Source organism: Harpia harpyja, chromosome 14 (assembly GCF_026419915.1).
Source record: "Harpia harpyja isolate bHarHar1 chromosome 14, bHarHar1 primary haplotype, whole genome shotgun sequence".
In the NCBI taxonomy this organism is placed as follows: domain Eukaryota; kingdom Metazoa; phylum Chordata; class Aves; order Accipitriformes; family Accipitridae; genus Harpia; species Harpia harpyja.
In genome coordinates this window covers 28,617,926-28,632,594 of record NC_068953.1, presented here as the reverse complement: position 1 = coordinate 28,632,594, position 14,669 = coordinate 28,617,926, and positions in this window count along the sequence as shown.

Genomic DNA, 14,669 nt, shown 5'->3' with positions numbered 1-14,669 from the left:
CGGAGTTAACTGCAACCATGCCTAGAGGGAAGGATCCAATGGAAAAGAAAGTTTTATGCTACCTTGTCTAGTTGCTTTGATATTTTACTATTTAAAATATTAAATCAATTAAATTGCAGTTCACTTTCTAAACTCTTTCTTTATTTTCTTCTTTTCTTTTAAGGTTTAAAAGCATTGTAGGATTCTTTATACGCTTGTTTGTTATATTGTTAGTATTTTGGTGAATTGTAATTTCAGTGATGAATTTTTTTTTAAAGTTTGTTTCCTGGCAACTAGTGTTGTAGCATGCCCCTGCCTTGGTGACTAGGCTCATATTGGTTTTTAACTAATTGGAAAAATATCTAATGACACATATAGAGGGCATATCCATGGTGTCATTACGGCATAGGGATGAGTCATGAATCATTAGTGCTAGGTGACGATAGCCTTCTGAGTTTTTCTTGTCAATTTTTGTCTTGAAGGAGGCAATAACATGTACTATTCATATAGAAAAATTATTAAATAAAGAGTTTGGATGAGCTTTCTTTTTAATTAGGACCATTTTAGTGGGGAGGATAATGTAAATGTCATCTACTTAAAGGAAAAGATAGTGATTCAAAAATGTGTAATCCTCGTATTGCTATCCAGTCATGTGAAATTGGGGCACAATTTTATTCTAAGCTGCTGTGAAGTTGTGGAGGATATCTAGCTAATTTCCAAGTCAGGCGTGATTACAATGCTGTGCCTTCAACGAATTTCACAGAACTAATTTAGCCTTCAAAGGCATGAGAGGTTAAAGCTAGGTCAACTGACATCCTTCTTGCGCAACAGCATGTCTTCAGTTAATTATGTTGCATTTAAATGTGTGTTCTGTGTTGTCATACTGACTAAACTAAGCCTAAAAAATACTATAAAAGAAAAAATGTAATTGATGAAGATGAATGCACAGACTGCCAGCATGGCTTATTAAATAGCTTTTTCAAATGTATTAGTGAGGAGTTTCAGCTCAGAGCCCATTGTCCAATGCTGCAGCAGATCTGTCCTACAAGCAAAATCTTACCAAGTGTTAATAAAGTTAATAACATTTTTCAGTCTAAGCTCTGCTGACACATGTATGGAACCACTAGAATGTATCAATTCAGCTTGAGTTAGACTTCTAACAATAAGAAGTGTCTGCAGAATTACATAGTCATTATTTTACCACATCAGATAGATTATAGTGGGAATCATAGAGCTTTTTGTTAGTAATTAATCCAGTACATAGACAGTTCTAAACTGTAACAATGCTACATCATTTAAATAACACTGTTGAGCCCTCTAGAAGTAGAAGGTAATGTAATAAGTTACATCTAGGTGATGTAAGGAAGGATGTAGGGAAATAACCATATAGGTAATACTATACAGATGTATACATAGTATATATAAAGACTTGACAAATCTTGTAACACTATTGGTTTCTTCTTTGTATGAATCCTGTTCATGCTCAGACTAGTCTGAAGGTGTGTAAACACAGTGGTATCTGCTCAAGAGCATCAGATTAACTGATCTCTCTACTCCTGTTTGTTCTTTAGGAAATATGCTTACAGCGATCATTAAGTGCTTTTTCAGGTTTGAACATGATATCCTTTCATACCAATAAACTCAGCATGGGCCTGTAAGCCCTGCACAATATCTGGTTATGTAATTGTGTCACTCATCTGCTTTTCTACCTGACCAATTTGCAACCTCATTGCAGTATAGCTGCAGATCGTGGGACACGACTCCAGAACTCCTCCACAGCTAATCCTATAATTCCACCTTTCTGTGTTTGCCATCTTGCCTGTAGCTGTATCCTACCTACTTCATTGCCAGCAGTGGTCCTGCTAAGGATTGTTACCCATCTTTGCTTTTCAGTTCTGCAGTATCATCCCAATGTCAGCCAGACAAGCACAGCTGCATCCTGAAGTACCTGGAGCAAGCACTACAAGGCATATGATTCAGCAACTGCAGTTTTCTCACCTGCAGACACACTGGACTATATTTCATTGATAAGACAAGAGGTCTGGGAATTTTCTAGCTATATTTCGCTGCTGTAAAGAGCTAGACATTTCTTGTCAGGGCTTCAGATACTCCTGGTTAGAGCCCCAAACATACAGCCACCAGCCTGCCACAACCCTGTTTACAAAGCAAGCAAATTTTTAGATACAAGGAAATGGAAAAAAATACCAAAGTTGAGAAGTCCTAGAATATGACTGTGGTGATGACCCTTGCAAAAACTGGAGTGTCAGACAACTCTGTATAGGATGCTGTTTCTCTGGGTATTCTGGGAATGAAATTCAAAAGACCTGTTTAGCAGTGGGTCCAGGATTGCCCTCACAACAGAAGACTGAGTAGCTGGAGCATCAGTTCAGTAAGTATTGCTTAATATTTCTATTGTTTTGTGGGACATTTCTGTGTTAAGAACTCTTCTGGTGAATGACTGTAATGCAAGGAGATATTCTGGCTTCTCAAGGAAAAATTAGCTCTGATTTAGAGCAGAAGCCATATGAGAGGTTTGTTCAGAGGCTTCTTCTAGCTATGCCCCCGCCATGTGCTTGTCAAGATGGCTACTAGCTGTGGGGACTTAGGGCAGAGCAGTGTATTTGGAAGTACTGTATTTGTATTTCTGATTATATTGCATGGACAGGTGTCCTTTAGTGGCCAATGCTTTCTAAAAGTGTATTTCTTATAAGCTACTTACAGTATCAAAGTAGAAGATTCTGAAAGAAATGCTAATTAGGTTAGTTTTAACAAATTATTAATATTATTAATTAATATTAATTAACCTAACATTATTTGGAACCTTTAGCTGAATAAAAGCTGTTAACATGCAGAGTTACTAGGTCTTTGCTAGTGTGATTCAGTGGAAGCTGTGCTAAGTGCAGGGGAAATGTTCTTGCTGGTTTTCTTGGTAAACACCACATTCATGGACCGCTGGAATATGTATATCCTTGGAGGATCAATCACTGTGGAAAAATACCAAATAGTCTTAAAGAACCTTATCTTACTAAAATGTTTTCCTTCCTCTGTTTCCTGCACCTCTGTGGGAAGGTATCTAGGACACCAGAAGGCTAACTGATGGTTTTTTTGCAAGTGAAAGACCTTTAAAAAAAAATCCAGGGAGAAAATTAAACACCCAAATCTACATGGATTCAGATACTGATGCCACAGTAAATGTTCTCCTGCTCTCTGTGGCCTAGTGATTGTGCAAAGGAGCAAGGATGGCATACCTGTGTGACAGAAATGAGAACTCGTGGCCTTGTAACAAAGGCAATGGGTGTAAAGGGAAATGAGTTCTAACACTTCAAAAATGGGAGGTGAGGAAAGCTAAAGGCAAACATAAACATAATAATAAAAGTAAATCTACTTTAAAAAACCCACTGTAGACCTCTTGCAAACATCATAATTTGTTTTTCAAACCTTGAGAAACATCCTTTGTATGTGTAAAAGCTTTCCATGGCTAATTTTAATGCACAAGAGCAAATTAATGTGCAAATATTTCAAGATAAGTTAATGTCAGGCTGTAGTCTCCAAAACATCAATGTGAGTGCATGTTATTGGATATAGGTGCATTCACTGCAAATGAGAGGGGGGACTTGATGTTGCTTCCTCTGTGCCTCATTTTGCTGTGTTTTGTCATATTATCCAATGAGACAATTATGACATCTTGACAGATACAAATGCCTGTTTTAGCAAGTGCCTAATCTGTAAATAACAGCTTTTGCAAGTTATTCCCAGACAATTTGAATAATTGAGCAGTTTCCTAGCCACATAACTGCAATATGAGGAATTCTGGAATTAGTTTCACACTAAAACACTTCACTGTGATAGATGTATTTTATTGTAAAGATAATTGACAATAGGTGACTTTATCTTAGTGGTGTAAAATAGATGATCTTTTATTCTTTAAGATTTGAGGATTTGTCTGATTTAAAGTGTGCATTAATACTTTACTTTTTTTTAAAATCCTGGAACATCTCCTGTGCAGAACAAGGCACAACTACCTCCAGAACAAACTGTAATATAACAATTTCTTCTTTCCTTTGCCCTTACTCTCACAGAAACTGAACAAATTGGGGAATGAAATATATCAAACAGGTTTTAATTTGTCTTGGCAAGTGTTATGTGGAAATACATCTTGCAAAATAGGTATTTTCTGGGTCTTGCCCCCAGTTTTCTGGGGAATGAAGAAGAACAAACATAGAACTAAAAGTTTAGAAAATGGGAAGTTTTTGGACAAACACAATGAACACAATTTAAAATTATATCCCTGGCATAGTTATAAATATATATAAATATATATTATATCTGTATAGAATTCTCTATGTCTTGATGACCTCTGGTTACAATTTTATTTTACTTCTATTTCATACCATTGGTTTACACTTATTAACTTCTACTCCCAAAATGTACTGTGCATTTTTTCCCTTTATTTTCATACAAGTGTGAAAATACTTAAAGATTCGTATAAAAATACTTATGAAAAGTCATGCACATAAAAAGAAACAGTGTATATAATTAATAACAGGGATTTGGAGCTGTGTTTTTAAAACCTGAGCTATTTAATTTAAAAATTCTGTAGAGTATATAGGCTTGAAATAGGGGCTGTTCTCTTAATTGTTCTGAGTGAAATTGCCCTTTGTACAGAAGGACAGCATGAGATTGCTTGTGTACTACTTACTTCCTTGCACCCTAAGTATCACATGCAGAAACTGGTCCCCTGCAAAGGGTGGATATCCCAAATGTCATGTTATTAAGCTGAAGTTACTCTCAGGTGTATCTTCTTTTTAGAGGTCAACTTTTTTTTTCCTTAGGCCTGCAATCTACACCATTTTTATTTGTCTGCATGGTCCTGCCTATGACCATAGACCAGTTCAGCTCCTGATAGTTACTTAATTCCATAAGCAAACATAATGCAACCAGAAATAAACTGGAGCTATGGAATCAGTCTATTAGAAACAAACCAGTAAGTGAAGTATAGAACTGAGGCCTTAGACCAAAACAGCTGGGCCAAGCTTAAGACAGACTGTTTTAATTTTGACAAGCAAAATTAGCTGTAGACCACTGGAATTTGTGTCTCTCTCTGTTTGTCCACTTGCTTCTGTAACAAAACAGCTGCCTCCCAGCTGGATTCTTGGCCACCTATATTTAAGGGCAATCCTTGGGGCTTCCATTGCCTTGCTAGGGAATTAATAGGTGACTAGATCCATTTGGTTCTTGATGGGGCACATCCTATCATGCCTGATATTTACTTGCAATCACTCACTTCTTCCTATTCAGCACAGAAATTAAGCAGTTGAAAACTGAATGCAATAATATAGAAAGAGATAGGGAAACAGAAAGGTTCATGGTTATAAAACATTTCCAGCAGGAGCACATTCCTATCTTTGCTCTGTTTAGAGTGTTCTGGAGTTTTGCATAAAAAAGAGCAACCAAATCAGACCTGCGTGGTTTTTTCATGCATATGCCATGTTAGTAAATAAGGAAGGAAATGAGGAAGAGGAGATGATGCTGAACTGAAGGAGGTTCTGAGCTACTGGCTCAGGGTTTCTGCACAGGTCAGTTGCTGCTAACTTGTTCTGGGATAAAGGTTTTTGCAGAGCATTGTAACGTATCAAAAGTGCACATTGAGAGGTATCTGTGATTTAACCACTGTAAGTAAACTTGGTGAAATGTGCTGCATTTTCTGAAGTGCAGCTATTCCGTATCACATTATACTATTCTTTTATTATTGTATTAGACTTCTTGTGATTCCCCCATTTAAATCAACCTCCTCTAACTCTGTGCTGCCCAAGACATGCCTGTTCATTTCAGTCATAAGGCTGCAGTGAACATTTCTTACATTTCACATATATGTCACTTCATTCTTCTTCTACTGGTGATCTTTATCTCATACTTAATTGTCACTTTAAATATCTTACTCAGCTTTCTGCAGGCAACTAACATTGCCTTTGATAGGATTTTTGTCTATGAAATATTTTTTGTTTGCCCAGCTGGAGCTGTCAGCTGTTGGGCTTTTCTCTGTTTTAGTTGTTGAGATATCTGCAAGGGCACTATCTGGAAATGGTCAATGGGCTGGAGGAAAAAAAAAAAATCAGCAAAGAAAATGTACAACTTCCTGGGAAGGTGTTCAGATATGCTGAGCTGCTTCCACCATGTGGTATCCATATGAGTAGCTGAGATACTGTCCAACTGATTTTAAAGCAATATTTGGCCTTCCCAACTGAATAAACAATTCTGTGGTAGATATCCCAAAATACATGTCTGGAATGGCCTGAGTGATAAATGTCAATAGGGGACGTAAAAGCAAATAATGTTTTTTGGCAAGGCCATACAGACTATATAAATGTTTCAGAGATAACTGTGCACATATTAAAATATGTTTTAAATTCACTTGACTCCTTCCTCCTTTAAAAGACTTATAAATAGTCAATTAGTATTGCTTGGTCTCATAGATTTCACTATCAGCAATTGCTGTTCGTCTAAAGGATTGAGTAGTATCTCAGTATATTAGCTATAATTTTCTTATGCATAATTTAATTATTTACATGTAAGTAGATGTTGTTTGAAATTCCATAGATACAATTCATTACCAGCCACAGATTACCATTGTGCATTAGCACATATTGAGCTATTTATTATTTAAGAAAAGTGTAAATCCATAAAAAACTTATTAAAAATATTTGTGCACATCTGTGTTTAAATATTTGATTAATGAAAAAGACTAATGCTTTTATTTAAAATCTCATAGACTAAGGAAAGTAAAAGAGCTACTTCCTCCTCCAGAGGTGATTCTAACACTCATTAGAACTAATATGAATGATTTGTAGACACCGAGAACTGTATGAACCCGTCTCCCTGACAAGAGCAAGTAGTATACAGAATGCCAGTGCCTCTGTTGACCTTTGCTTCTCCCCAGAAATGTAGCCTGTGTTTGAATTTTATTTTGAGGTTGCATCAACAGAAAGAAGCGCAGGTGGAAAGCAAGTTATTGCACAACATAATTACTTCAATATCATAGAAGATGTGTGAAGTCATTCAGTCTGTTTTTCTGTTATAAGATACCTTCTCTGTATCATAGAAATGACCACATACATATTTTTGGCTGATCTTTTTACTACGAATTCAGATTAATTTGTTTGGTGCTTCAGTGCAAAAACAGTGCTGCAAAAAAGTTCTAATAACATAACTTTTTTGACACTTTCAAAACAAAGCTCTTATTTTGTTCATTAGGTTTTTTTCTCAAAATGTATTTTAACATTTATTACTGTTTTAATTTTAATATTTAAATTACTAAAATAACCTATAAATTTTTACAGTTTGGGAGAAATTAAATAGTAATTTTAAAAAGAAAAGTTCGTGTAACAGCTTGGTTCACTGAAAGACATCTATTTGGATTAACACACACTTCTTTATTAAAAAAAAAACAAAGGAAACCTCAATTTTTAGAAGTCATAGCTTCTAAAAGTATAATAAGAGTAGATCATTGTACCAATCTGGTTTGTATCTTTCAAGACATTCCTGAAATGTTGTAGATCAGCTGCTTTAGTAGGTGACACCATGGAATTTTCTACAGCTGCTGGCATTTCTTCTGCCTGAATCATTGGCTTGGTTGAATGAGAGAGAAAGTTAAAGTCTTGGATAGTTTAGAACAAGAACCTGCTTTGCTGTTGTAGTGGGAGCTGTGTTGACAAGCTACAGATGCTGAATTAACAACTGCTTAATAAGCAGATGGGTAGTGGGAGTGATTCTGCCTCTATAGAAAGCAAAGAGGGCCCTGGGAAGAGACAGATAGCAGTAGGGCTGTGCCTGATTGTGTTGCTGGTATGTGGTACTACTTGGGATTGGGTAATTTACCAGCATGTAAGCTTTTTTAAAATGTTTTATTAAAATCTTATCCTTGCTTAGTTTTCATGTTGTAATATGTGTAGTTTGGGGATGTGTTTAGGAAACTATGATAAAATAATTTGAAAACTCTAAAATGATTCTCAGTGGAAAGACCAAGGACTGAATTGAGCTTAGAGACTGAATGAGCCTTAGAATTGAAACAATGCATCTAATCTTAGCTGAACTGTGTTATCCAGGGGGCTATGGTAGAACAGATTTTAAGAGGAAATCTTGCTGAAGAGAGTAGGGATGGTGAATTCTCATTTGCTACTGAAAGAGAAGATGTTGAAAAAATTCTAGGTGCTGTACCTTGTAAAAGCTCTTCTGCTAATCTCCAGAAGGTCTTCAGCCAGGTGATGAGTCTGAAACCAAAATGTAAGACTTGGGACCTGTACAAAAACCTCTCTTCCTGTGGCCAATAGTTTCTACCATAATTTGGTGTGTATCACCATTTCAGGTATCTGCCCATATAACTAAGAAATGAGTGTGGTCTTGAAATCTGAGTAGTATTTCTGTTTCATGTTGGACAGTAAAAGCCTTTTATTTTTCTTTGTGTCAGAACTCAGAAATATGATAGCACAAATCTAAGAAGTTATTTAATGGAGGTGGTCTCCTATTCAAATACAAACATCTATCACCACAAACCATTTTTCCTTGGTAGGCTTAATAATCTTTTTTTTTTTTTCCCCAAGGGAAAAAAGGTCTCTGTGGCAGTTAGTACACTTGGTAGGGGTCTGTAATAGTTTGTGGAAGCTGTTAAGAGAATTGCCTGAAAACAATGGCAGAAAATTTATTCAAAGGTTGAAGTGTTACCCTTCTTGAGGCACTGCAAGGAGCTCAATCCAGGATCTTGATGAGGTGGGAGGAAGCTGGGTATCTCTAACCCATGGACATTTGGAAGTGAGTGTGTGCCTCAAGAAAGGCCCGTATAGAAAAGTTTCTGGTTTTTATTTTAATTTGTTACATAAAGGTTTTCTTGATGTTTTTGGTTTTGTTTTTTTGTTGGTTTTTGTTTATGGGAGGAAAGAAGGAACAATGCAGAGGCAAAATAAATGGTAGAAGGAAGACACAACCACATCTTTCAGTAGTAGTGTTGCTTTATTGCTAGGAGAAAAATGCAAGATCTGTAATTGTGGTAATTATTTAAACTGAGAAGGAAGAAAAAAATTTTGCCATAAGAGACAGGGAATTTCTACCAAAGCATTCATATTTTGTAAGCTCTTTGGATTGATGTCACTTTGTAATTTATTTGGCTATCACAAGTGATGAGTGAAGCACGGAATATTTAGTCTATATCTCCTGATAAAAGTCTTTCCAGGCAGGGAAAGGGCTTTTATCCATCCAAAGAAGGGATGTGATTTTAAAAACAAACAAAAAATGTAACTATCAGAATTTACAGGGTGTTTGCTTTGATTTGTACATTGTAGTTCTAATGCAAGACAAAGAAGGGCTTTCTTTTTAATAATGCTGCCTTGTCTCTTTATAGAGCAAATGGATTTGTAGAAGAACAATACTTGTATCAACAACATGCATTAAATAACCTTAGAACAGTACAGTATTTCATGCTTTGAATAAGGAAATACAGGTTGGATTCCTTGACTGTGTCTTTTACTCCACTACTGATGTGGCCAAATGCACAGTTAGTCACCTTTTTGCTAGTTTCTTCTTAATTTATAATTGGACAATACTGTTATTAAATTTATGCTGTTGCAAGGGACCAAATGTTTTTGCATGGTACTTATTGGATTCATGAGATTCACCGGACTAAATCAAAGATGGTAGAACAGTATATGGTTCTGACAGACTGAAACTGGCTGCGCCTCCCATAGAAAGTGATCTAGCCTAAGAACATGCCTTTTAATGAAAAATAATTTTCTGTTTACTTCAAGAGTATAGGACAGCTTCTCTCAGATTATATAAAATCAGTACTGCAAAATTCATATTCTGCTATGGAGGGAGAAGTCATATGAATAGATGCTCAGAAAGAAGCACAGAGATTAAAAGATTCAGGATACTATCTCTGTAAACTATAATTTAAAGAGCTGCGAGCTGTATTCTGTAATCAGTGAAATTATAGGCACACAATTACTGTTTTCTTTATTAAAGCTTATATTTCAATGTACTGTTGCAAATCCATCTTGTTCTCCAAATAATAGCAACAACTCATCCAACTCATCAGGACAGTATTCAAATTTGGTACTGTCAAGGTCCTATGGCAGGTTTGTCTAGAAAGACATGAGTACAGGAGCCTTGTGGTGTGAGACTATATGCTCTAAGGGAGCAGGGAGGGAGTCTATGCTCTTCTAGCATGGCAAGCGCATGGGACCAGCTGAGAAGCCACAGAAAAAGTGGGACAGTGCAGAAATCACATTATAATGTCCAGTGGTTATAAATTCAAACCATCATGGCAGGATGTGCAAATACAGTTATTCTTCAGTTAGGCTGCAGTCATGCATCTTTGTCCAGGTCTGTCTGAAGTAGTTGAATGTATTTGTTCTTGTGGCACAGGTGGGGGAAAGTGCCTTAATCTGCTGTAATCAGTGCCAACTTCATTAGCTCAAATCATCTTCAGTGGTGCCCTCAAAGAACTATGTGGAGAAGGAAGTTATTGCACCTGGCTGATGATCACAGCCCTCTGCTGGCTCTTCAAAATTGCCTGGAAATCTTTGTATGGTTGTGCTCCATAATGTGTTCCCACCAAAGTAAACTTAGCAGACACAAGGACTTTAACCTGTTTGATAAACTGGCTGACCTAACCCAAAGTAAATTAGAAAGTTGTTCTGCTGCAAACTGGAAGCAAGTTTATTTGCTCCAGATACACCTGAATGCATCTCTGTTCACAACCTGAGGAATTGTATTCCTAAAAAAACTTCCTGGAGGACAAAATCTATGTAGATCAAGCCTTAATATCCAGCACAAAGTCTCCCTCACACTTCTCACAGAAGAACGTCACTCTAGGTGACACTGAATAGTATACTACCTTTGAGGGAAATTGGCAAGATCAGAGAGGTTTTGTAATCACTGTCACAGGCAATCCTTTACTATTGGTCAAGAGATAAGGTCTGAGGTGCTTCTGGAAATTAGTTACAAGATGTCCTGAGTTGAGCAACCAATAAACAAGACACTTAAGGTTAATGAATGCTTCTAAATACTTGGTGGTTTGTATCCTCTGGAAAGACTGCAAGGTCTGCCAAAGAATGAAGCTGCTCCAGGATGCCTGGTAAACACAGCACATGTAGTATTTCCTAAGAATGATGCACAATGGCAACTTGGACTAATGTTGCTTTTACCAAGCGCCTATGTGGTTCGATTTTGTTAGCTGCAGTCTTTTAAAAATGCTTTTGAAATCCTGATCTACAGGAGTCGGTGCTTTCAATTTCTTCCATATGCATTAGTCACTAGATTGTTACTTTAAATTTCCAAACAGACAACTTGCATTCATATGCAAACTAAATTAGGGGTTGAGGCATGAGAACATACCGCTTCTTTTTGCATTGAACTTCCAGGCCTGAGAAATCCTAATGTGCACAAGAATATCTCGGAAGTGCTCCTAACCGCACCCGCTGGGAGAATGGTTAATCGGAGATTCAATCAACAATAAGTTATTCTGCCATCACCCTTTGCTTTAGAAGACTCACTTTAACAGGATGGTGGCAGAGTTCCAAGTGTAGTTAAAATCTAAGATAAAGCTTTATATATTTAAAATTAGGCTATAGGTTTAAAAAATCCTAGAAAAGATCCCAATAAGTTTATTGTCATTCTGCCCTCCAACTTGAAATAACCATTTTCTCTTTAGAAAAAAAGTGCTTCTGTTATGATGCAAATGAATGTAGATGTTTGCAGTATTAGTATTTGTCAGTTGGTGTACAGTGGGGAGCTTCTAGCTTTTGAATGGCAGCAGTAACAATGCTTGGTGTTGCATCAAACTACTCACTGAAGGACTGTTACGATATAAACACAGAGTCTGAAATAAAGGGAAGAAGGAAATGCAGATGTGAGTTAAAAAAATGAATAGGTTTGCTGCCCTGAGATGTTTTGCATTGCTGAGTAGGAATGGCTTGGTTTTGCATCATATGTACTTCAAAAGTATGCATTTAGGCAAGTTTTGAATTTTGGGTGTATTGATCAAGTGCTAGGGTCTGTTAACTTGTTCCTGATTTTTAAGGATATATTTATTTCTTTCGAAAGTATGTTTATGTTTAGGTGTTGCATTGTCGTGTTCCATCTACCATTATCTGTTACTCTTATTGGTACTTAAATTAATTTTACTTGCAGTTTGTGTGTTGTTGTTGGTGTTTCTAAATAGGCTGGAGGATGATCTAAATGAGGGTCCCAGAAGCAATTAATTCAGACAGTTTAGCTGTGGCAACAACCTGATCCCAACTGTCCTGCATCCTAGAATTTAGGTCTGTTTCTCTAGAATGCCACTTGGCTTTTTAAGGCTTTCCAAGCTCAGCCTATGTGAATGAAACCTGGTTGATACTTCGTTTTGTAACAATGCATTTTTCAAGTTCTGATTTTCTGCTTTGAAATAAGTTTCCATTGTTTCTCATCTTCGTTCATGAAAATTTTCAGATGATAATATTTATAAAGGTACAATCTGGACCTGTTAAATTATATTTTTGATTGGTGTCACAGGCATTTTAAAAGATTAGTATGTCACTCATGGTAATTGCTTTGTGGTCAAGGCAAACATCTATGCTTTGATTGTGTGCCTGCAGAATCTTGTTTGTTTGATCTTGAGTCTTGAGGACATTCCCAAGAGCAAGCAGGAGTGTTGAATGCTAATGAGATTGTGGCCTTAATTTAATGTCCTTCTCAAGCCCTGTCCTTAAAAATGATTCTCAGGCTTTTTTGTTTTGTTCCTTGGTTTGGTTGTTTCCTTCTCTCCAGCATTTCCTTTGGTCCTCTGTGGTGTTTTCCTTAGCTGTAGCTTCTTTTCTACTCTTCCTGTTCCTAATCAAGTACCATCTTTCTTATTTGACTTAATGAAACTGGTTTCAGCTAGTCTGTAGCATCTGAGGAACACATACATTTCTGTTCACTACATGTAAAACTATGTGCACAGGTTGACATAATCAAATGCTCAAATAACTGAATCTCTTGTGCAGCATAGGTAACAATTCAGAAGCATATGTATATAATATGATCTTTGGTTGCCTGCTTTTGTCAGAATGGAGATAATTCAAGCTTGTTCCATTGTGACCATTTTTAGGTAGAGAGGCAAATAGAATGACTTTTTCTACAAACAGTATTAGAAAATGTGCTCAGTTCTGGTAGTAGTCAAAGGTAATTGTAACATATCTTTTTCTCTTCAGTTAAAACAATTTGAGGAATGGAGAAACTTCTGTATCATTAGAGATTTAATCTTGAGATACCTTAGTTACATTGTATAATTTCTCCATGAATGAAAAATTGTTTTAATCCAGCAGAAAATGGTGAAAGAATGAGTGATTGAGAGCTGAAACTAGACAGATTGAGGTTGGATGCTAAATATAAGAGGGAGGGGGTTATTAACCACTGAAATAGCCAGTTGAAGCTCTGGGGTGTGGTGGATTCTCCATTGATATTTCCAAAGCAAGATTGAAAATCTTGCTTTAATCCCATACAAGTTATTTGGCTGAGTGCAGGAATAACTGGGTGAGATTTAATGGTCTGTGATATACACGAAGTCAGCCTGTATGATCTAATGGTTTCTTCTGGCTTTAAATTCTGTGAATGAGAGTTGTAAAAATGTATTGCTTCAAGTTCCTGTATATCAGAATAAGGTAACTTTTTATTCTGTGTTTGGTTCAAATTTGAAATGGCTTTGCTTTTTTTTCATCCCTCCCCTACAGGGACAACACTGCTCTCAGATTCATGTATCTGTAAGATGTGTATTAAACACATAGAAGAAGTAGCCTGAGGTCAGTAGTTTTGATATTTCTTTTGAGCCCTGGTGGTTCACAGAGGAGGCATCTGAGACCTTAATAAACTTAATGGACTTGACCCAAGCATGAAATGTAACTTCTGGCACCAAAATCTTTATTAGTCAGTGGATCATATAGTTATAAACCTTTTTGTTCACTGTTTATTAACCCATCTATGGGATAAGAAGAGTTTGGGTTTTTTTTACCCCTAATATGGTCCCTGTATTATCAGAAGTCCTGAAATTAATAAGTATATTTACAAATATGGAAGAAGCCTTGGTAAATTAAATTAAAATCATGCAGCTTGCAAGGGTGGCTTATCCTTCTCCATTCTTCTCATCTAGGAAGCAATTGGGAAAGTTAAAATAGAAGTATACTCCTTCTTGCCAAACATAGCATGTTGTTTGTCACTGAAAGGAAAAACAGTGACTCAAAATATGTCATCGCTCACGTTAAAACTGCTGTGAATTGTCTTTAAGTTTCTCCTCTTGTGTTAGCCTACTTTGAGGTGAGAGAAGGCAGGGTATGAAATAACATTTGAATTGATAAATTTTAATAGTACTTTCTCATCCATTAACACAGCTTACTTGTTAGCTAACCAGATAAGGAAACATTGACATTACTCTATTATTGCTATAGTTATGCTAATATAGCTCATGTGAACACACTCTTCTGAATTACGAAGATGAATTCTGAACCCTTTCCAAAGGGAAACTCTGTCAGTATTAGTAATTTGTACCATTGTGCCTATTTCATTACGAAAGTAAGTTTTGCTGTGTGATAAATTTACTATATCTTTAGTTTTGCTGGGCATCCTCATCATTTCTACGCAGATATTTTGTCCAAGCAAAATATGAGGAACTGTTCTAATTTTTC